The sequence below is a fragment of the Emydura macquarii genome, unplaced genomic scaffold (genome assembly GCF_026122565.2).
Source record: "Emydura macquarii macquarii isolate MOO-44397 ecotype Brisbane River unplaced genomic scaffold, CSIRO-AGI_Emac_v2 contig_2897, whole genome shotgun sequence".
Taxonomy (NCBI): Eukaryota; Metazoa; Chordata; order Testudines; family Chelidae; genus Emydura; species Emydura macquarii.
In genome coordinates this window covers 4,805,899-4,830,261 of record NW_027133034.1, presented here as the reverse complement: position 1 = coordinate 4,830,261, position 24,363 = coordinate 4,805,899, and the positions used below count along the sequence as shown (strand labels likewise).

General features: G+C 38.9%; 1 long non-coding RNA gene across 2 annotated transcripts; it reads right to left on the bottom strand.

The window, feature by feature from the left end:
• Positions 1-5,477: 5,477 nt before the first annotated feature.
• Positions 5,478-23,779, bottom strand: LOC137166782 (uncharacterized). 2 transcript variants are annotated; one of them, XR_010923816.1, is made up of 3 exons: positions 23,327-23,779; positions 20,850-20,968; positions 5,478-5,718 (listed from the first exon to the last, which is right to left on the bottom strand). It is a non-coding gene; the product is annotated as an uncharacterized lncRNA (long non-coding RNA). The 2 variants fall into 2 exon arrangements; XR_010923815.1 differs by lacking the exon at positions 5,478-5,718 and having other exon boundaries at positions 20,703-20,968.
• Between the last annotated feature and the right edge of the window lie 584 nt (positions 23,780-24,363).

The following is a 24,363-nucleotide window of genomic DNA, read 5'->3' as shown; positions in this document are numbered from 1 at the left end:
CTCTCTTGTGTCCTCATCTATTCCTATTCATGGAAATCTGGAAATGCTAAGGCGACTTAAGTCTTCTGATTCATAACTTCCACCCAGTAAAACCTCCCAGGTGATGACGTGCTATTGCATTCCCTCTTTAAATTACACTTCTGCTAATAATTATATACATAGGTGCGTGTAACAGATGCCCGGCCCCGTGTGAAATATACTCATATTTCTACATTGTTTGTTTACTTTGGGATTGTTTTAGTTCCCCCCTACACACCGAAAGAAGTTGCACCACCTCCATAATAAATAAATATATACAAAGAAAGCAATGTACCAAACGATGCATTAGACACCACTGAAAAACTTTATAACACATAAGCTTCAAACTCTTCCCCCCCCCCCCCCCCCCCCGAACAAAAACACCTCTTGGTTCTGTTTCCTCAACACCCGCCCCCAAAGTATTCCCCACTTCCGTGTTCCCCTAATTCTGCCCTTACCTCGCATGGTGTTGGCGATTCCCCGCTCAGCGCAGTCATGAAGCTAACAGCTTGGACCTTGTATCACAAAAATCCCCTCTCAGCAAGAATGAAGGCTGCAGCCGGAGTAGATCTGCTCTGCTGGGAAAATCATTCCTCCAAGGTTGTTATTCTTTTCTTGTTTCAAGTATTGGGGTGTATATATGTGGAAAAGGAATGTCTGTCTGGCTTATCTGGATTGTGCGTGTTTCTTTTTCCGACCCCCCCGTATCTATTTGCTCCGAAACACCACCCGCAGCTCCAAAAGATTTCTTTTGTGGTTACTTGGACTGAAGAGGAGCAGAAGCGATGGCTGTTGTTGGTTTGTTAGTTACGAAGGGGAGGGGGGGAGGGAGGACGGACGAAAGGAGTTTCTATTTAAAAAAAAAAAAACGGGGGAAAAAAAAAGAAAGAAAGGAGGGCTGTGTGAATGGCAGAGCATGTGCGTTTTCACATGACATCTGTGCCTGTGAGCAGATCCCCAATGTGAATTTTCACTCTTCGGTTACAGGGACGCGCAGAGAGAGATTGAGAGAGAAAGCTGCAAAGAGGCTTATAGCAGAGAGCTGGCTGCACCGGCTACCCGAAGCTCCTCCTGCTGTCAGCACCGCCGCCAATCAAAAGCCTCCCGAGTTGGGAGCCCGGCTGGGACCACTGAGGAGGAGACCCAGCCGGAGATAGACAGACAGAGGGGCGCACAGACAGGGATAGCCACAGACAAGAGGTGGGAGGGGGATGAGGACAACATACACACACAAAAAGAGCACCACGAGCGGTTTGCTGCTCCCTCGGTGGCTTTCACAGAAGCACAGCTCCTTTCTGCCCTGGATAACCCTGGTTACTCACTACCACATTTATTAATGTATCAACTGTAACAGTGGTGGGTTTTAATCAGAATCAAATCTTTTTCCTGTCCCTCCACAATCCGGCATTGCACCCTGACCAAGAAGGACTGGGCTGTTTATGTTTGTAAATCACCCCCATATTATTGTCAGATTCAAGAAGTACTGAAGATCACTCTGGAAATATCCTTTTTAACAGTTTTCTGAACTTTTACTACTTCTGGGACCTTTTCTCTGTTTTGATGCCTACTTTTTTATTATTCAGCTTTCTGTCTTAGGAAAAAATGGTGGTACAAAGTGAGCTGCTTGCAGAGTGTTGGAGTTTGTGGAGAGGTAACAAGGACAGGGAAATGTGAAGTCCATCATATGATGTATTTTATTTTTCTGTGGAGGGTAGTTGTGGTGAGGGAGGTCAACAAACCTTCCTCAGCTATGTATTTTATTTGGGAGTGTGATTATATTCCTGATTTCTCTCTTCTGAAAATAATAGGAAAGTTTTGTGGGTAGAGGTTTTCTCAGGAGAGGGAATGTGGGTGTCAAAAGAGGTTTGTTTTGCCAGAATAGGAATAGTTGGCAGTTATGCAGCAGAGTATATATAATAAATATATTCTGATACAACCAGATCCTGCATCCTTTCTGACTTCAACCGAAGCGTTGCCTGAGAAACAAATGACTGCAGTATTTGGCCTTTGTAATTTGTGTGTCTTTAGGCAAATCCTGGCCTCTATGATGTGAAGTTCTGAGCCCCACTCACACTAATTTAAAGGGGAGTTCAGGGAACTGACCACTTCATAGGAATAAGTTCCTCAGGGCAAAAGGCCAGCATTTATACTGACAGGGTATTCACCTCTAAAGTATGGCTGTATGCAAGATTTGTATACAAGCCCCATAGGCAGGTGACAAATTCATAATCACTTTTACTTTAAGTCAAGATTGGATGTTTTTCTAAGAGATATGTTCTAGTTTAAACTACTCACTTGATTAGGCTTGATGCATCCACTTACCTGCTAGGGAAGAATCAATCCTTCTTCTACTGCAGGAATTACTAGGTGAAATTCTATGGCTTGTATTATGCAAGACGACAGACTAGATGATCAATGAGCTCTTCTGGACTTAAGATCAGTGTAGACCAGATGGGAAGTTACGGCTCCACACTTGGTGAAAAGTGGTACAGTTTCCTGTCTGGAGGATTTAAGGAATCAGTAAGCACACATGAATTATGAACCTGCTGGTTTTGACAATGTTGCCTAAGAAGGTTATGGTGAGACATCTCTGTCCATATCTAAAGGCTCCAGATTTCTCTGGCTTCAGTGAGTTTTGTTTCAAGTCAGTGCCTTATAAATAAATTACACTTGTTGTGTTAGCTGCAGAGGTGATGAACTGAAAGATGATGATCACCAGTCCATGCTGATTTCCTTAGATCTGTCAATGTTCTTTGGTGCTATTCACCATGATCTTTCAATGATATATGTGCAATCCTTAGCAGGGATTTATTGTGATGTCTTGGGCTCCAATCCTATAAACCACTTCTTAAATGCTTAATTTTACTAGCACAGGTAGTTCCATTGATTTCATTAGGCTACAAATGGTAATAAAGTTAACCATACACTTGTTAGCAGGATTGGGGTGTCTTGACTCCTATTTAGCTGAGATTTTAGAATGAATTGTTAGAGCTCTGCCTGACCCAAGGAGTCTCTCGGGGGATTACACAAGATTCCAATATCAACCCTTCTGTTCCAAATGTATATGAAGCCATTAGGAAGGTCAGAGAGAAAGCATGAGTTATAGTACTTTCAGTATGCGCTATGTCTCCATCTTCCTAATACAGTTGAGTGACTTACCTGGTATCTGAATGAGATTGGAGGCTAAATGAAGGCTCAGTGCTGAGGAATAATGCTTGTAGGTTGAAGAGAGCAACTGGAAAAGTGGGTAGAGATTAAATCCAGCCCTTGCGTGAGGAAGCACACCCAACATATCCGACATGTTATTCAGTTTTACTACCCAGAGGTGGAATTAGATCCTGGCTTTATCCTGGCTGTCCTGCTCTGACTCTTTTTTTCAGGTTCTGGACCTTGCTGTTGTCCATTCTTTTGTGTCTTTGCAGTTAGACAATTATAATGTGCTGCAGTTAGGCTATGAACCTTTAGTTCATTCAGGAACATACATTGGTAAATATTGAAGCTGCCCATTTGCTAAACATAGAAAATGCATTAAACCACTGCCCTGAGATGTAGACTGGCTACTGATTTTTTTCTTGGTACAATATAAGATGATATTTTTTGGGAAATAACAGAAAAAAAATAGAAAAGTCTTATTTCATTTTTATCAAAATTTCATTTTGGGTGAAATTTTCCAATTGGCTCTTGTTTTGATCTACAAAGCCCTAAAGGCACTGAGAACTGGGGACACTATATCTCCCTGCATAATATCATGACAATTATGATCATAGGAGGAATTCTATATTAGTCTCCTAATTTAAAGGAGAGAGGAGTGGATAGCAGGGCATTCTCTGTGAGGCATCCTCCAATCTGGAGCTTACTTCTCCCCCTGGGCCTAATATAGTTCACCTCTGTTACACTCCAGGAATTATGAAGTATAAACTTGCTGGTTTTGGCAATGTTGTCTAGGAAGGTTATGGTGAGAAATCTCTGCTAATATCTAAAGGCTTCAGATTTCTCTGACCTTAATGAGTCTTGTTTCAAGTCAGTATATTATGAAGAAACTACTCTTGTTGTGTTAGCTGAAAATGGAGATAGTGCAAAGCTTATCACCTGTCTGGCAGGGGTGAGCTGAGGAACTTGGGGACGTGTTCTGATTCTTATGAGGCGGTTCTCAAATATTATTGGGCTATTTGTTGTGAAGCTGCTCCAGACAATCAAATATATTTGCATCTTCCTATATACACATATGGACTTCAGTGAGTACCTCACAGACATTAATTAGTTTTTCCTTACCTCAACCTCTTAATGTAAGAAGGTATTATTCCCATATTTTAAATGGGGAACAGAGGCACATGACTTGTCTAAGGTCACACATTAAGTTTGTAACATAGCCAAGAATTGAACACAGACTTCTTGAGTCCCAAGCTGTCATTTAACCACAAGATCATCCTTCAGCCTTTGTAATAAAGGATTATTCCATAACCAAAGTGAATGGAATTTCTCTTAGTTTACACCAGTGAAAACACTGAAATGTTAAAAATTTCAAAACAGATCAAAATTTGGTCATGCACACACATATGTACATAGATAATACAATATAGTAGCTTTACTTTACTCAAGAACTTTTAATGAGCATGTTTTAAAAATAAGTTAAGAAAAACAATACTGCATTATTAATATATTTGGATTGCAGATTGAACAAAGAGTTGCCTTTTAGAACAATCACTCACATACGCACCTTTCCCAAGGCTCTGTAGCTGACAAATCTTTTAAGACAATATTTAAGGTCACACAGTTTTATCATTTTTAATCATATAAAATGTATTCATCATAACCACATTAAAGATGCACCAAGTTATGCCTAATTCAGTTACTTCATTAAAAATTACTGACTAGAAAATAGTCAAGAAACAAATTGCACCTACAGGACCAATTCTGCTTCTCTGGAAATCAATGTTGAGTTTCCGTTGGCTTCACAGGGAGCAGGATCCATCCCCTAGCCAAAATTTGTTTCTTAGCTTCAGTGGCAGCAATATTGGAAAAAATATAATTTCTGAGTCTCATCTGCCTCAAACAGATATGACTTGAATGCCAGGCATTCCAAACCCTTTATAAGTCATGGGGTACTTGAGACTTTCTTCCCTTAGTTTTGCATCTTAAAGCTGTTTAAATGGGAATTGTCAAGAGGTTCAAGAATCTGAACTTCTCCCACAGATTCCTCAGTTGTAATTCACTCACTGAATTAGATAATTCTTCCTCATTTCTTTGTCTACTATCTTAAAAAATGATAGCAAAGCATATACAGGGAATAAATTGTGTTTATTTGAACTCCTACATAGCCTGTGTATCATTTGTTACATGTAAGACTTCCAGCAATGTATTATTTTATTTGGGAACTGTATCTTTTCTTGTTTTCAATATAGAAAAAACATTTGAAAAGTATCTCAATTTCTTATTCAATTAGAAAAAATATTCAGTAATTGAAAACCTTTAATCATATTACTTTATTTTTAGAAGCTAGGGATGTAATATATTATGCATGACAAGATAACCAAAGTTTTTCTTTAAAAGAGAAAAAAAAAGAGTCCTGATTTCTTCTGTCTTTTGGGATGGAATGAAAAGTGATCTCTAGCTACACCGTGTGGGTCTCAACTCTTCTCAGCACTTCATTTCATTTAAGAACAGATGGTTGATGTAATCCTCCAATCCCACTGTCAAAATCTATCATAATTAAGAAGAAATAGGTTTTAAAATTGCATTTTTTCTTCAAGTAAATAATTTACAAAAAATGTGAAATGCTAGGCAGCTTTCAAGACATTTTTTCCCCTGAAGAGATTATATTATGATCTGTTTTATGCATTCACAGGGTGCCAGTCACTGCAGTATCTGGACCTTTGTATAGCAGTGTCTATTCAATATATCTTTGAACAAAAGCAGGTATCAAGTGGGAAAACACTAGTATAGTAATTCCCCTTCCTCCTTTCTTTCTTTACTTACGATGACTAGTAGCTGAAAAGGCTGGATTCAAGGGAATATTTATTGGCCAGACCAGCATTCATCCACGGAAAAAAATACAATAGTACGGGACAGAAGCAATAGTCTTGAAGGCATACAAAACTGATGCAAGTACCAATGCTCCAGGAATCTGGTGCTCCCAATGAAGAAGCTAGAACATTTGAAGGCTTGAGAGATGAAGAGAAGTTAGTAAAAGAATCCCTGCCTGAAGAAAGAAGCTGCTAAGCGATTGCCTCAAAGATATACTCCTGATGAATCTATAAACTGGCATTACCTTTAGAAGAAAATAATCTTGAATGCATATGGATCAATGTCCTAACAGATAAAGCACAAGATTGAGTATTAGTTGGTTTGTGCTACAGACCACCAAATTGCACTAGGGAACAGGATGACCGGTTCCTTATGCACCTATCTGTAATGTGCAGTGAAAAAAGTTGTGTGATCATGGGAGATTTCAATATGAGTGATATATGCTGGAGGTCACATACTGCCGGTACTAAAAACATCCTTGGAAGTTCTAAACATGATAGAGGAACATTTCCTAACTCAAAGTGTTGCAGCCAACATGAGGAAATTCTCTTTTAGATCTTGTCCAAACAGATAAACAGGAGCTGATTGTAGAACTAAAAATTAATGGTATCTTAGGTACAAGGGATCATGACTTTATCACATTTATAATGTGCAAACAGAATAAAGTCTAGACCATTAATATATGCTTGGTGCTTTAATAGGGCCAGTTTCAAAAAGCTGACAACAATGAAGACCCAATGAAGATTCAAATCAGGTGAGAGAAATAATTTAATCAGAAAAATATGAATGATAATGGGGAATGATTTAAGAACACTTATTGGTGCCCAAAAAGACATACTCTCACAACTGAGGAAGAAGGCTGTGTTGGTTAAAAAAATCGACCTGGTTTAGAGGGAAAGTGAAGGCAGATGTAAAAAATTAATAATGATATATAACAAAGGGAAGAAAGAGGAAGTTGATAGTAATGAATAAAAATTGGAAGTTAGGAATTGTAGAAAATTGATAAGGGAAGCAGAGGGACCACAAGGAGAAATCTATGGCCAGCAGAGTTAAGGACAATGAAAAGGTTTATTTTTGGGTTTTTTTTATTTATATATTAAGTACAAAAATATTCTTGACAATGGCTGTGGCCTGTTACTAGATGGAAATGGTAGAAATATCAATGATAATGCAGAAAAGACAAGTGTTCAATAAATATTTGTTCTGTCTTTAGGAGAAAAAAAAAACAGATAATGTACTCTTTCCACTCCATTAGTATCTCTGGAGGATATTAAACAGAAGTTACTAAAGTTGGATATTTTTAAAATCAGCAGGTCCATTCTTTTAACTTGAAGCAAAGAATTTTAGATGAGCTTGGTGAAGAGCTTGCTCGACCATTAATGTTGATTTTCAATAAGCTTTGGAGCACTCGGGAAGTTCCAGAAGACTGGAAGAAAGCTAATGTTGTGCCCATTTTTTAAAAAGATAAACTGAATGACCTGGGTAATTATAGGCCTGTCAGCCTAACATCGATCCTGGACAAGACAATGGAGTGGCTGATACAGGACTCGATTAATGAAGAATTAAAGGAGGGTAATGTAATTAATGCCAATCAGCATGGGTTTATGGAAAGTAGATCCTGTCAAACTAACTTGAGGGGTTTTTTATGCAATTATAAATTTGGTTGATAAAGGTAATATTCTTGAAGTACTAGACAAACTTCTGTCAGACACTTTACTTGATACTGCATGATATTTTGATTAAAAACACTAGAATGATGTAAAATTAAGATGGCACACATTAAATGGATTAAAAGCTAGCTAACTGATAGGTATAAAAAATGTAACTGTAAATGGAGAACCGTCATCAAGAACGTGTCCAGTAGGGTGCTGTGGGAGATTAGTTCACGGCTGAATACTATTTAACATTTTTATCAATGACCTGGACAAAAACAAAATCACTGATAAAATTTGTAGATGACAAAAACTGGGGGAGTGATAAATAATGACGAGAACAGGGCGCTGATTCAAAGTGATCTGGACTGCTTGGTAAACAAGGCGCAAGCAAACAACATGCATTTTAGTATGTCCAAATGTAGATATAAACATCTAGGAACAAAGAATGTAGGCCAAAACTTACATTATGGGGGACTCTATCCTGTGAAGCAGTAACTCTAAAAAAGGTTTGGGTTTGTGATGGATAATCAGCTGAATGTGAACTCCCAAAGTAACACTGTGGCCAAAAGAGCTAATGCAATTCTAGAATGCATCAAGAGGGGAATCTTGAAGGAGTAGAAAGGTTATTTTATCTCTGTACTTGGTACTGGTGCAACTGCTGTTGGAATAGTGTCCAATTCTGGTGTCCACAATTCAAGAAGGATGTTGATAAATTGGAGAGCCACAGGAATGACTACAGAATTAGAAAACACGCCTTATAATGACAGCTTCAAGGAAGTCAATCTATATAGCTTTACAGAGAAAAAGTTAAGGATAGACTTGATTACAGTCTATAAGTATCTATATGGGAACAAATATTTAATAATGGACTCTTAATAATCTAGCAGAGAATGGCATAACATGATCCAATAGCTGGAAGTCAAAACTAGACAAATTCAGACTGGAAATAAGGCATACATTTTTCACAATGAGAGCAATTAACCATTGGGACAATTTACCAAGAGTTGTGGATTCTTCATCGCTGACAATTTTTAAATCAAGACTGGAGGTTTTTCTGAGAGTTCTGCTCTAGGAATTATTTTGGGGGAAGTTCTATGGCCTGTTGTATACAGAAGGTCAGACTAGATTAGCACAATGGTCCCTTCTGGCCTTGGCTCTGCCAAGAAAAGAGCTTAATAGATTTCAAGCATTCCTATGACTTTTTGAGGTAAAGAAAAAGCAAATATGGGATGTAGGAAAGAAAACAGGAAGATGATAGTTGAAAGAAGCAGGTTGGAAAAATACAATACACTAGGCAGAAGAAGTAGAAAATGGAAAAAGAGCAATGTCCCTTTGCTTCAAACCAGCCTGTTATGAATTTGCAGTCCAGGATATCAGATACTGAGGGAGTCAGCATTGTACAGTGGGAACAACATGATTTTTTAGGGGCAAGCTGTTGTACGTAATTTGAAAGTGGGAACAACTGTTAGGATGGGTCAAAAATTTTCACTTGAAGGTTTTTTTGGGGGGGAGAGGGAGATGGAAAATTGGGTTTTCAACTAATGAAAAATGTTTATGGAAAGTGTTTACTTTCCCTGGAAATATTTAATTTCTTTTGAAAATAAAAAACCTAAAAATTGAACTTTTTGCTGAAAACTGAATTTTCTGATGATTTTTTTCAGTGTGTCTGAAAATTTGTGGGTTTTTATTTTTTGACAAAAAAATCAATATTTTATTGGGGGGAGGGAGAATTCCAACTGGATCAAGCAGCTGTACTACTTCTAACCGAATATATGTTTATTTCAGTTCCGTATCATTTTTAGTTGAGTTTGATGCATTGGGTAGTTTTTCAGAAAACACGATCTGTCATCTATCCTTTGCTATTGGAGCGATTTTTTCTGGGGTAGTAGAATCAATAAACACTTATTTCTTAGAAACTACTATCCTGAAGAGGTAAATTTAGGGAGAACAGAAAAATTCTTGTACATATTTCCACATAAGCTACAATTAAAAAAGAGGGTATTAGAGGCAGAAGAGATGTGAACCAGCAGAATGTGGCAAAGATTGCTTTAGGGTTGTTGACATGACCGGACCTTCCAGAGTAAAGGACATGACAAACTGACAGATGGTGGTGTGGAGGGTTCATTTTTGTTTTAAATTGATACATTGACATTTTATAGTAAGTTAAGTACTTGCAAAATGCAAGTACATGCAAAATGGAAATAGGCTTGAGCTGCAAGGTTAGAAGCAGATTTTATTTTAGTTCAAACTAGAGGCAGAAATGCTGTAAAATTTGGATGTGGACCACGTTCAGATTCTAATATTTCCCTTCTCTAGCCCCCTTTGAGGTATTCAGATCTGGGTGGTTTGAACTCATCCCTTGTGTATATTGCATCTATTTTAACATATCAATTATAGCTGTAGCTCATAGCAACACCTATCGTGAAGGATGCCCAAGGGTTTCTATTCTAAAGGGGCTTTTTAGTTGCTCATAACTTTTTCAAACTTTCTCCTTCAGGCTTGAAGGTATTTATAGAGCTCTGCCACAGTTATCTGATCATGGAAGATGCTTTTGCCTTATTGAATAAATATCTTATGCATGACAGCATTCTATAGAATTTGTTTTTTGAGTTCTTAATAAAGAAAAATGAAATTAAAAATAAACGAAAGTGTTCAAGCTGTGCATTTAATTAAGGACTGTATCATAATGCATATACTCAGGGAGGAGGAGTTAAGGTTGTATAGACAATTCCAACTTTGGCATTTCCTAACTTCTGAATACCGAAACTTGCAACCTAAGCTTTCTTTTAGCATAATTATTTTTAAAATTTAATATAATCTACCATAGGATGATATGTAAGAGAAATAGGATGTAATGATAGCATGCCCATATATCTACAGACAATATGCTTAAAGCTGTCCAGACACTAAGGATAAGGTTTTCAAAAGTGCTCAGCGTTGGCCTTAGTGTTCCCATTGATGTCAATGGGAGTAGAGTCAGACTATGAATACCAGCATAAAAGACAGATTCAGACATGCCATTCAGAAAACATCTTTCTCCGGGAGTTCAAAGACTACCGTGAATTAGCACAACTAGAGAATATTCTTGTCAATGTCCATATAAGTTGTTACCTCTAACTGTAAGGTGCAAACCATTATAAATATTAACTTTTGCAAAAAGTAAATAGGCTGATAACTTCATTCATTTTAAATCTTAAATAATTTTAATAAAATAAATAGGAGCCTGAATGTGTCCATGAGCCATCTACTTCTGTGGTTCAAGATGGAAGAACATCATTCAGAGAAAATGATATTTGATGGATACCACTGAGGAAAATTCTCAGAAGATTTATTTGAAATGAATGAATGCTGATCTAAATTTAAATTTTTGGGCCTATATTTTGGTCCCTGCTAAAGCTGCTTTCTGTCTTCAGGCCTTTTTAACCAACTTTTTTGGAATTTTTATTTTGGTGATTACCTTTGGATGGTGTATGGGCAGTGTAGCAGCTTCTGGATTAGGGGACATATCAGGAACATGGCCAGGGATCTGTGACCGCCACCTGATACCTGGGTCTCAGAATGGCAAATGGGAGCTGAGTGCAAGATGGAGCAACCACAAGGCTTCTCTAGCTTGTGGTAGGGATTGGTCTGGCACCTGGTGAGCCCGAGATCAGGATAATATAAAAGTGTCTTATAGTCCCCTGGCACCATTCCCCCCACCTCATATTCTGAACTTCACTGGCAATAGCCTGGCCATTCCCAGGCTCTGGCCACTTTTCTATAATGTATACTCCAACATTTAGATGCTGTTGAGAAATGAGACATTCCCAAAGAAGGTACCTTCACTGTTTCAATGGGATAGAACTGTACATGGAAGGCCAATCTCTGTATCATCAAAAAGGTTACTGGCCTCTTTTGAGTGAAAGAACCAAAGGGGGCTGCTGGTGATAAGAGGTCACTCATCCAAAGATATGAGTGTCTGCTCCTCTGATTTTGTTATCATTCATAGGGGGCCTGATCCCACTGGAGTCAAGAGGGTATTGCAATTATCTCAACAGAAGGATTAGATCCAAAGTTTGTTAACCTTATTTTGTGTGCACCAGAGGTTACCAGCCTGTAGAGAAATGAAACACAAAAGGTCCAGGGGAGTAATATGAGAAGATGGCAATAATTTATATCAGCACACAAAATAGAAGAATAGCATGAAACAATTAGAAAACATCGGTGAAATAACAGGCATGCAGACCAAGAATGCCTTCATTTTCAGCTGCACAGCATTTTTTTTTAAGAGACCCCCCTCCCACCAACCAATCCCACGCCTGAAATCAGTGATAACATCCCAGATTTAAAGAGGCAAAGAGAAACAGAAGGCATACATACAGTTAGTTGTAAGACAGCAAAATAAAGTGAGTATGAACTTCATATAGCTATTATCTTTTCCAAAATTTACTGATTTAAACTTTGCCAACTCAATCACATTTACAAAACTTAACAGTGGATTGTCTAAAAACGATAGTTTTTTGTCACTTTAACTACATGATAAGTAATTCATAAGCTTTTAAGTTAAAGAAGGTATTTAGGAAGGAGTCAGTAGCAAGATAGAGAAGAAGGAAGGTGGACAAATACAAAGACACCGGGATTGAAACAGACTGATATATTGAGTGAGAAATTTAATTTTCACCAGGGAGCTAGAAACAGAACTACACAGCCTGTATATATCTCCAGGAACACTATTCTTAAATTATTCTCTTCAGTGTAATGGGGTACATTATTTTGTATAGATTCAGACACTGGATCATTTTAGGGAGTGGCAGGAATTATCATGCATTATTCAGTTGTCAATTGTGTCAAGTTGTCCCTCACAGTCTCTAGAAGACATGACACTACATGTACACTCTTTTTTCCCTATCCTATAATTGAGAATGAATACAGTTCTATGCTGTGGTAAGATTCTCTTGTGCCATTGAGACAGGAGAGGTTGTAGATTGGACTGGTAGTGATGAGATACAGCAGCAGGGATAGAGGAGGTGAGATCACATGTTGGTGAGGCAGGAGCCAGACCCCTCTTCCACCTTTCATTGGTGGGCTTTGGGGAGCAAGCAAGGTGATTGGCTCTCTTTCCCACCATCCACACACCTATTTAAATTTCTCCTGGGCTTCTCAGGCGTCTCTTGCCCTTTTTGCTGTTCCTCTCTCCTTCCCCTTCATTGTAGCATAGAACCTGTGTTTTTCAGTAAGCTGGGGGGGGGGTCTGACCAATTGGGATCAGGAAGGAATTTTTCCCATTGAGCCAAACTGGCCAAGGTCTAGTGGCTTTGCCTTGTAGACACAGTTGGGCTGAAAGGAATAGGACTTGAAAGTTTAATATTAAAGATAAGACTGTTTAGGTTGTTTCAACTTGCAGCAGGTCTCCAGTGTTAATAAAGGCTAAAAGGGCCAGCTCTCAGAGGTAAAGGAGACCTGTTATTTCATTGGTGGACCTTGTGTTTATAACTCTTTGAAGCCCAAGACTCCCTTTTGGTGCCATTTATCTTGCTGGAGACAGAAGGATTTTTAAGTGAACTGAGTCCTAGTAAATCCAATGGAATACACACACGAATCTGTGCCACTCGTGTGAGCTGTGATCAAGCCCAGAATTTGAGTAATTTATAGGCAATTAAAGAAAAGAAAGTCATCATAAAGCAAACATCAGAGATAAGAACTGGACCCACTTCCAACAGAGTAGGTGAAAAAATCCCTAGAAAAATCTTGATGTCACAGCTCCATATGCATCCTATTATAAAAAGCAGGGAAAACTACATAACATAAAATAACCTACATAAGATAGGTTTGCCGGACTGGAGCTCTTCTACAAATCCCTGGACCTGCCAGTCAGTGCGGCTTCCATATATTTTGCATGTTGCAGAGAGAAGGGGCTCTGTTCTGGTCATCCATACCTGAGGTTTAGGATGGCATGGCAGAGACATGCCAGGAAAGGGAAGATGGGATCCACAACTAATTAGGGCTACTGGCTTGCTACCTGTTCAAGTGGCATTGAAAGGCTGCAGTTGTTCTTTCAATGCACAAACTAGGGTAGACAACTACAACTTTGGCCAAGGGGGTTGGGCCAAGCTCTGCTCTCAGATACACTGAGATCATTTTAATTTAATGAAATTAGTCCAGAATTGATATTGGAATCTAGCATACTATCCTCATTCCTCAGCCCATAGCTCTATACTAGTGTCATATTTAGATCTGATAAAGCATGTTAGAATGTGTCAAGAATCAGGGTGTGGGCAGTCATGCCTAGCAGTCAGAGCAGGAGTCAAGGATGAGGAAAGGGAATCTAAGATCAGAACCAGAGTCACAAGCCAGATGCCAGAGCCAAGGATCAGAACTGGATTACCTGGAGCAAGAAAGGCAGGAACAAGACTAGGTCCAAGGCATGAGTGAGGTTGGGACAGGGCTGGAACAAGGCAAGGGAAAAGGGACTAGAAACTAGGCAAGGTCTGTCTTGGCAGCACATCAGGGATCTAACTTGTTGCACAGATAGGCAGCAGGTGTTACCCTTAGGCCTTAACTAGCATGCCTGGGCCAATCAGGGAACAGGTATGCTCCACCAGTCAGGACCTCTGAGCAGGACAGCAGTGGTGTTTGGCTCTACAAGGCTCACAGCCCATTGATCCGTTCTCTGCTAGGTAGCAGCACAGATGCAGCGGTCACCCAGGGAGCTGCAGAAACAACTTCTAGCCCTGTGGCTGTTATGGCAGCGATCATGCCCATCATAATCATCTCATCCCACCTGTGGGCCTTGCTCCTGCTCCCACTAAAGTCACTAAAAGATTTGAGTGAGTGACATCTGTAGGATTTTGCACATAATAAATATTCAGGTAATGTATTATTCAGGGCCATATTCAGACCTGTTTGCCACTCCATTGACAACTCTTCTGAATTCAAGGGAAGCACACTTGGTTTCAAAATGTCTAATTTTGGTCCTCTGTGCTAAATTATTTCAGTTTCTCCCATTCAACTCAGTGAACTTTGGAAGTCTTAAAGGATAATTTGGATGCACTGTTATTGTGGCCATGTTGGTCCCACAATAGTAGAGAGAAATCTTTTATTGGACCAACTTCTGTTGGTGAGAGAGTCAAGCTTTTGAGCTTACATAGAGCCCTTCTTCAGGATAATTTGGAGTGAGAAGAGCATTTGATCTATAATGTATAGAAGATGCTGGGCTTGTTTCTCTTCTCATGCCAATGTAAACTGGGAGTAGCTCTGCTTAACTCAATGATATTGCATTTACCTAAAACTGATGTGAGAGGAGAATCAGACCCACTGTTCTATTCTTTTCATGCCCAATAGAAAGTTCTGAAGTGTGTTAATGTTCTTTGCTGACAAAAACAACACCACATAAGTGTTCTTAAATTTAACTAAATGCTTATCAAGGGTCAGTTCAGTATTTAAGCAATTTAAAAAAAAAAAAATCAGTCATTATTAACAAGTGATGGTTTTTGACTTAATGGCCTGGGGTGAAGCCAAGGGCAGCTAACACTCTAACAAATTAACTTCATTAATGACCAATTTCCTCAAGATTATTTCTATTATAAACTAAATTCAATGGTTTAGAACAGAAATTATACATTTTTTTCTTTAAATTAGCTGTGACATGGTTAGAGGCATATTTAGGAGAACAGTTTTTTTTTCTTTAGCTATTAATGACTATCATTACCCTGGACATACATAGAGTGAGATCCAGACCTAGTAAATTTGCACTGGGTAATTCCATTAAAAACTATGCACTTAATTTGGGCAGAGGGGGCATGAAGAAACAAAGATGAATATACTTCAGCTTCACGTATGGATAAAACCAATGCCAATTAAAATTCATCTCAAATCTATTCCAGAGGGCACTGCCTACATCTGTTAGAAACTTTCCTTTCTGTGCATTTCTTTCACCATTGTTACAGACAGGAATGCAATCACATGGAAACTAGTGTAAATCCCATGCAAATGTTTCATACTGCTTATGTGCTGTGCAAATTTAATGGTCTGTATTCTACCTAAATAATGCAAAAGAGTGTGATGCTAGCCAAATAGTGTACAATGCTGAAAACTCAATTGATTTTTCTGGCTTTGAATAAAGAGCTCTGCATTCTTCTGGCAGATGATGAGTTCAAATAGAAAACATGCCAGCAATGTAGACCAATGCATTATCACCCCAACCCCCTTGCTGCATAACTGTGCTTCATAATATGCCATAATATTGGCAAGCACAGCTCAGAGCTCTTTAAGAACAAGAAGCAGCTCATGAATAATAGTTGGATCAGGAAAGTGATAATTAAATGAGACAACTGAATGCCAATGGAGTCCCCAGTGGAAAATACTCTTCAGTGAAGATCATTTCCACCTTTCATTTTTCCTCCCAGTTTTAGTGCAGGCTAGCAGTTCATTACTGTAGATGCTTTTCAAGCCATTGTATTTAAGAAAGCATTCAAGGTCCCCTAAAACCTTTTATGGCATTTCAAATTTTAAAATCTGTATAGGTGTTCTTTATGTTTAAATAAAAACAGTTGTGGGCTTAACAACATAATACATCATGTTGTTTTCACAGAATGGGTAGACTAAAGAGCCACCATTAAACTACTTTAACAAAGGGCTAGATCTTGTACTCTGCTAATATTGCTTTGTGCAACTCAGGCTACATAAAACCTAAAACCTGGCTTCAACAGTAGCTAGAGAGTTTCCCCTGTGTAGAATAATCCTGAAGTAGTGTATCCCAAGCTGCCATACATAGTGGCTTCTGTACAACCCACTTCTTGCCCCCCTAGCACAGACTATAGCTAAGGTGTCTTTATGCCCTGGCAATGTACAGCTACTGGATCAGTCCACTGGCGGCTACTAACAGTCAGTGTAAACTAGAGCAGTCCTACAGTGTCACTACTTAAGGTCAGGGTTTGGCCTGGTGGCCTTTTTGTCTCGGGATGGCCCCTCTAGGCCTGAGGATGCTTAGATGGCTGACAGCCATCTTTGTACTACCCCCCTGAATTGTGCTGACTGCAGTCTAGGATCTGAGCCACAGGCTAAAAACTGTGGGCCTGACTGTCCAGTGCCTTTCTGCTTTGGGTAGTTATTTACACACGTGAAAGGTGAGTGCAGAATGGATGTAAAAAGCTTCATCCACTTTTCACAGGTATAAATGCTTACACAAAGACAATGGAGGATCAGGGCCATTATGGACCAAATGCTGCTTTCAGTTAGAGCAGTAGAAAGTTGGAGTAACTCCACTGACTTTAATGGAGTTACTTCAGATTTATGCTGGTGTAACTGACTGCAGAATTTGTCCTTATGTGTATAATAAAACATAGTTTTGAACCCCATGACGTATGCTCATTCAAATGGAAAGAATGAATGAATCTAAGTACACACCAACTTCGAAGCTTTCTCATTCTTAAAAAATGAGATTCACAATGAACATCACTATTCTTTTTCAAACCAACTCAGAATTATCATCAGTTATTCTTAAAAGTATTTGGCTTGACAGCTCTGCATTCAAGATTGACAGGACATTTTTAGCAGCTAAAGTATCTGGAAAAAAATGATTTTGATTTACTTGTTTATCAAATACATGGAGCAGACAATTGCTATTTAACATGCACTGAAAAGATTTTCAGAAAAATGCCTTCAGTGTTCTAGAAAGTGTCTTTTCTCACACCAGAAAAGTGCAAAAAGTTAAAATGCTTAACGATCATTCAGAACTAGGCATTGCCATAGATTTAAAAGGCAGAGAGTGATATTCAATTCACATCCACAAAGCTATAGTAACAAGACTACGTGAGCAAAATCTGTTTCTCAACCTGGGACAACAGTGTAGGGCCAAATTAAATTTACAAAAAGGGGGCAATTTTCCAAAAATTGTTTGTACAATACATGCATTCCTCTTTTTCCCCTCACTCCCAGGCAGCACTAAGCACAGAATCGGATTCTTAATAGCTTAGGAATAGTTCAAACTGATCATTCACACATTCAGAAAACTCAGATGATCTATAGTACACACACAACTTTGTCTTGTACTCCCACTGAAGTCAATAGTATTTCTTCATATGGAGCAGCTGCAGGATCAGGACCATAATGAGGATTCATACTTAAAAAACCAATTTAGTAGCATACTTACAAGATTTTGTGCAGTCCCTATAACATTAGAAAGTTTGGGAAAATGGTGATTAAAACTTCATTTGCCACTGGCTGGAACAGAAAGCCATAGTATACAATTGAAAGACAGGCAGAAAAGGACAAAGAGGATTGCATGCAATGAATTTGCCAATTTCATGTTACAGATTATTTATATTGCTTGCAACCATCTGCAGAAAATTAATAACTCATAACTCTGTATACTAACTTGCATATATATGTGGCTAAAAGGAATGGTAGCCTTTAAATAAGCACGTTCTGTTGTATGGGAGAGAACTCTAAAAGCTACACTTTCATGCTTGTTAATAAAGGTATAGATTTCAAGTATCCAACACAGCCTCTGCCTTTTAGCAAAAACAAGGTACCATCACCATACATGCTGCTTGGATGGATTTCAGCTATAATATTTCTCTTTGTAATCTTTAGGGAGAATTTGTTTAGAGAGTGAGACTATCATTATCCTCTTGAAAAGGGTACATTGCTTCCCAAAGTTGTATATTATACGTGCACAGATTTAGTTTAAAGAATGTTCTTTGCAGTTTGGGATGTAAATGTGGAGGGAAAAAGAAAAAAAATCCCACCCAATACTGACAATAGGTAAGATCCATTGACCACTCACTCATCAAGCGTACACATGAGGCTTCATGTACTTATTCTGTTTTGTTATGACTGGTCAATATATTTTACATGCCACTAATAAAATTAACACTTTGCAGTTTTCTTTAAAAGAAATCTGCTGAAAAATCATATATATAAAATGTTATTTATGAAAGATTACTACCTTTAATAGGTTTAAAAGGTTCATCATGTTTTGTGACGTGTATAATTAAAATAGTATTATTGCAGCATCTGATTTATTTTTCATGTGTTTAAATAGCAGTCATTGAAAAGTGCAGTATCATAAAGATGACGTAAAGGAGGAATGAAAAGAAATTAGAAGCAGCGTAGTCCAGTGTGTGGGAGACAGGACTTAGAACCAGGCACTACTGAAGTCTAAGCCTGGCTCTGTCACTGATCTGCAAGGTGGCCTTAGGGAAATCATTTAACCTATCTGTAAAATGGTGGTAACACATACCTCACAGATGTGTTAGGAGGGCTAATGAGTTAATTCACAAGCACTTTGAAAGGTCCTGAACACACAAAGGTCCTGAATCTGCAACCCTTCATCACACTGAGTAGCACTAATGAGCCTCTTCAAGGTATGGTACTGCCCAATGTGAACAACCGTGCTACAATGAGGTCCTGGGGGGGTGCCTTTACCAGGTTCTCTTTTACTTTAACACCTACATAGTACTAGGTGAAGTAAGTATTCTTTATAAATAGGGTAGGGAATACTGACAGCATTGTTAACACTATAGTGCATTTTGAGAAATGTTTTGAACTTTTTCCTCAAATTTTTTTGTGGAACATTTCAAAATTTTGATGGGAAAGAAATAAAAAGGCGCAAAATAAAAACTGGTTATCCCTTTCCCCAGCCCCTTCAAGTGGCAAAACAGGGGGGGGGGGGGGGAATGTTAGTGGCAGGGGGAGGGAGGAGGAAAAAAGAAAGGAAAAAACCAAATAAATCAACAATTTAGCGGTGAGGGAGCGGTATGTGTTTTTCTTGAAAACATCAGAACACCTTTCCTCAGAACTTGTTTACAAAAGAGGCCAAGAGGCCATTTTTAATTTTAAAAAGTTTCAAACAAAAGACTTCTACTAGCTCTAGCTAACACTGTACCTAATAGGGAAAAGAGAAAGGAAACTTTTAGAGTGGGGACCACTCTATGTGAGAGGTATGCCACAACAGGGTCCCAATACTGATTAAAAATGAATGCAAATTATTGAATTTTCTGGTCTCCAATTTTCTGTCACCTATCATCATGGCTCGCAGTCAGCATAACCCCACAAAAAGCCAAAGCAGTAATGGTCTGGTACATGTATGTGGTAGACATGGTTTATTCACAATAAGATTCCAAAACCCCAGGGAATGTTTCCAGCTAGCATGTCTTTCAATTGTGTTAAATAAGTATTGTCCTGCTTGTAACTAAGGTCTCTTTACTTGTTATAAGTGCATCCATGACACAAGAAAGGTGGCACTTTAGATAGAAAAGTATCAAACAAGATCCCATGCCAATGCCGAGGACAGTGCTATCATGAAACCCGACATGCTACAGTGAGGCATGGCAAAGGAATATACATCTATTTTTCATACTCACTGCAAAAGGCAGGTTTTCAAGGTATGAGGCCCCCTTTTGAACACACAGAAAGTGGGCCAAATTGTTGCCCCATTGCAGGATTGTGAAGATGAGGTCGGTCTATCTGGGAAGAAGCATTTTTCTACAGATAATATTGAAGGATTTTCTTCTTTGGGAGAAGATAATGCTGTAACAGTACGTTACTCCCAAAGAGTAGGAAGGAGAAAATGGGTAGGGTATGTGAGCACAAATGTTCTATACTCCATAATGTACTCCATGCAGAAACCTTTGTCTGTTTCTTATTCACACAAAAGGTACATTGCCTTTTTTCCCCCTGGAGAGCATTTGAGTTTGTTTAGGTGATAAGGGAGGACCATTAAAACAGTGTGTGAATGAGACCAAGACTATGAGACTTGACAGGTAGCAGACAGTTGAAAAACTAACTAGAGTTGACATATGGTTCTTGCTCTCTTCCTCTTATCCCCAATGTTTTTGTTGTGTTGTATAGGATTTCACAACACTGGCATAGCTCTGCTTTCATCCATCTAGGTATTTATATGGCCCTGGATATGGGTTTCCTCCCCCAGCATCCTCATCAAATGCACTGCAGCCTCAGTTTCCCCTCCTTCAACACCTCTGGGTTAGCCAAAAACCGGAAAACTATTCTTCCAAATGAAAACTCTTCTTCAGGGAGCTGGTTTATTAATATTACACTTCAATTCCAATACTTGCACAGGAAACCTTCTCCAAGCTACATGCTGGCTTCAGGCTTTCAGAGTCCAATTATTAGGGTCTGCAAATAGACAGTGCCAATGTTGCTAACTCTTACGTTCATTTGTTTTTCTTGAAGTCCCAGGTCCTGTTGTCATGTGGTTATGTCAGAATCCCCTTTCATTAAGAAGTTCCTAGCCCTTATGGTTGTGGCGATAGGCTTGAAAAATATGAAACCTAAAGATTATTAAGACAAAAGATAAACAATCACAAATTGATTTTTTTTTTATTGCATGCTTTGAGGGGGGAAGGGGTTTGACTCATGAATTGTGACTGTTTGTGATTAGCAGTCCTAGGCTTCAGTCCAGTCCTTCTATTCCTCAGCTGCAAGAGTTCTCCACAGCCCTCCCTCCCGTGGACTCTGAGGCACTCCCTGGCCCTCTCATCAGCTTCTGGTCACAGTTACACGCAGACGTTTTAATTTTTTATTTTTCATAAGAGCAACATATCAACCAGAGCTGTTCCCTTCATGTCTCCCATCAAAGCAACTCCCTGCTCTCCTAGACTCTCTGGATTATTTGTTTAGCAGGATTGCCAACCCCACGTATTCAAAAATCATGAGTTAGGCCCTGATTCATGTGTGTTAATAGTGATAAAATAAAGACTAAAACCCCCATGAGATGATTTTTTTAAACTCATGATTAAAAATTAATAAATGCATTCTTTCTATTTGCCTTCTGAGCCTTTATGGTTCATGTTTTCCAGCTTCTTTCCGTAACCATGTGGGTTAGAAACTTAAATAAATAAAATAAAACTAAGTGAAAGTTGAAGCTCAAACACTCACATGATTCCAGAGATGTGGTTTTCAGATTAACACCAAATACCAAGAGAGTCACAGTTGTTGGCAATGCTGGATTAATCCATTAAGAGTCATATGACTGCAGAACTACATTCTCTACCAGTCCATCTGGAATACCCCTAGAATTTCACAGCTTAAAGGACTAATAAACATTGAAGTCAAGGGAGTTAAATGCCTAAATACCTTTGAGGATCTGGACCTAAGTGACTTGCCCAAGGTCATGCAAGAAGTTTGGCAGAGCCAAGAATTAACCCAAGTCTTCTGAGTCCCAGACCAATACCTTAGACATGTCTACACTTTGAGTGTAGAGTTTGACTCCAAGCTCAAGGAGACACACTCACGCGAGCTCTGAGCTTACATGCTAAGCATAGAATGTAGCTGCAACTGAAGGGGCTAGCTGCACTGAATATGCACCTATCTGATATGGTAGGCACGGGCTAGCCCATCCCTTAGTTTTCACTGCCACGGACACGTTTTGTTTTGTGCTAGCTCAATGAGAATGAGCAAGTATGTCTCCTTCAGCTGGGATTCACACTTCCAGCTCAAAGTGTAAACATACTCCTTAACTACAAGGCTGTATTTCCTCCCAAAACACACAGAAGACCTGCTCATGTTTTTTGAATGCAGAGAAATCTACAAATGGGTGTATCCCTATTTTCCAATTTATTCATCAGCCTTAGTTTATTGTTGTGTGTGTGTTGCACCTTGAATGATCTGTAGTGGGAAGTCACTGAGTATTAATCCCTGGAACATCTGCACTACCTGTGGAAAAGAGCAGCATATTTGCCTAGGTCCACAGACCCGACCACATTGGGACAGCTGCTAAGGAGCGACAAGATACCCTATGTGAATGATGATGATGGTTCTAGTGCTACTGCTTCTGCTATCCTTTGGTTTCAAAAATTGGTAGAAATCTTCTGAGATTAAAAATCAGCTATTTTTATGATTTCTTGGGATATTTTTCCTACTCAACTGAAAAGCAGCTAATGGGATTTTGCGCAAACTTAAAAATTAACAAAGAATAATACTCAGCCAGTCACCAAGCACAAAACATTTCAGCCACAGTAGCATATTTTTCAGAAAGTTATGGACACAACAGAGGCTTATTGAAGTTGTTTTGCAACCTTGACTATAGTGTCTGTTGCTAACTGAATGCTCCAATAATTACTCTGCACAGTACATATGGCATTGGAGTGTTGCATTCATAATGCTTCAATTAAGGTTTCCATTATAAACATGTACTTTCAGAGGCCAACTCCTAAGAGGGAGTTGTTTTGCAAAATTTGGTAAAAAGCTGTCAAGCCATTTTTAATAGACAAATGCAAAAGGGATTTTTTAAAAAAGTATCTGATGCTTTTTTACTAATCTTTTACAAAAAAAAGTATGTCTTTTAAAGCACAGTATTTAGGAGGTATGGTTCTATTATTTTTTTGATGTGTACATGCTACCTATTAATTTTAGGTAATAAAAATAGTCCCTTACTCCAATGCTTTTGCAATAAAAGTGTTTCTACATTGAAGAAATACACATTTTAAAAGTGGCATGTTCTGTAAGGTTTGTTAAAGAAATGAATTCAATTGAGTTAAATTGACTTACAGTAGTTTATAATCTAACCCTTAGTCTTCAATCATGTTACAGTGGGTGTGAGTTATTTTGTATATATTAATGTATTTCATGCCCAACAGTACTACGATTCACTACTTGCTGCTGGCATACCTCCTTGGGGATTAACTCACCACTGTTTAGACACCTCTTCCTGGAGTTGCTCAGCCCATTGTCTTCATCTCGCCCTTCAGCAGTCTGGGCAGTCATCATCATTGTGATTTAGCTACTCCCTGTAGGATTTTGCCTTCTGGCCACGTCACTATAGTCAGCCCTTTCTGGGGTCTGTTAAAGTGTCTTGGGAGAAGCTATCCCTCTGCTATTCCAAGCAGTCCTCTGTTCTCCATCCGCAGGCTGTACCACTTGTCCAGAAAGTGGCAGGGGACCCTATACTACACCACTACAATCTACTTACTCCCAGACCTGGTTGTTATTTCCCTCAGCTCTGTTCTACTGCCTCCTTCTCTCCCCTAGCACTTCTAGGTTTATCACCTATCGAAGCTTCCTCCACTCCCTATGACTACTTTCTCCTTTAGTTTCTTACCACTCCCTGTAATCTCTAACAAACCTAGCAGGCGTGATTACAGATTATTGCTCCCTGCAGCTCCCTTTTGGTGTCAGCTTCTTAGCTTTATAGAAGCTCTACCTGATACTGCCCAGGTGAGCTTCATCCTTAATTAAGCTGCAGCCTATGTGGTTAATTGACCCAGCTAGCCTACCTTAACCCCTTCAGGACTCGCGTGGGGTGAACACCCCATCAGAACAACATAACCCAGTAATGTTGTAGTAACTGTACAGTCAAAAGGGACTGTGATTACACATTCAACAGTAACTCAAACACATTAGAAGAAGAACCTATTTTTATTGTGAGATGGAATGTTGGCTGGGACATCAGCTACTCTCTTCTTAAGAGAAGTTCCATTGGATCTTTAAGTTGTTCCTGAAGAGACAACATATTCACTAACTCATCCAAGGGCATTACTTTTAATTATGCAGTACCTCTTAACTGCATTTCAACTACAGCATGATGAACATGCTTTGGTGCAAGACTTGTACCCATAACCTTTAGCTCAAAAACAAAATGCTGGCACTTGAGTCATGAAGACCATTTGGTTCAGAGTGGTCTGTATGCTAATACATCTGGATTAACTAACAACAATCATTTAGACAC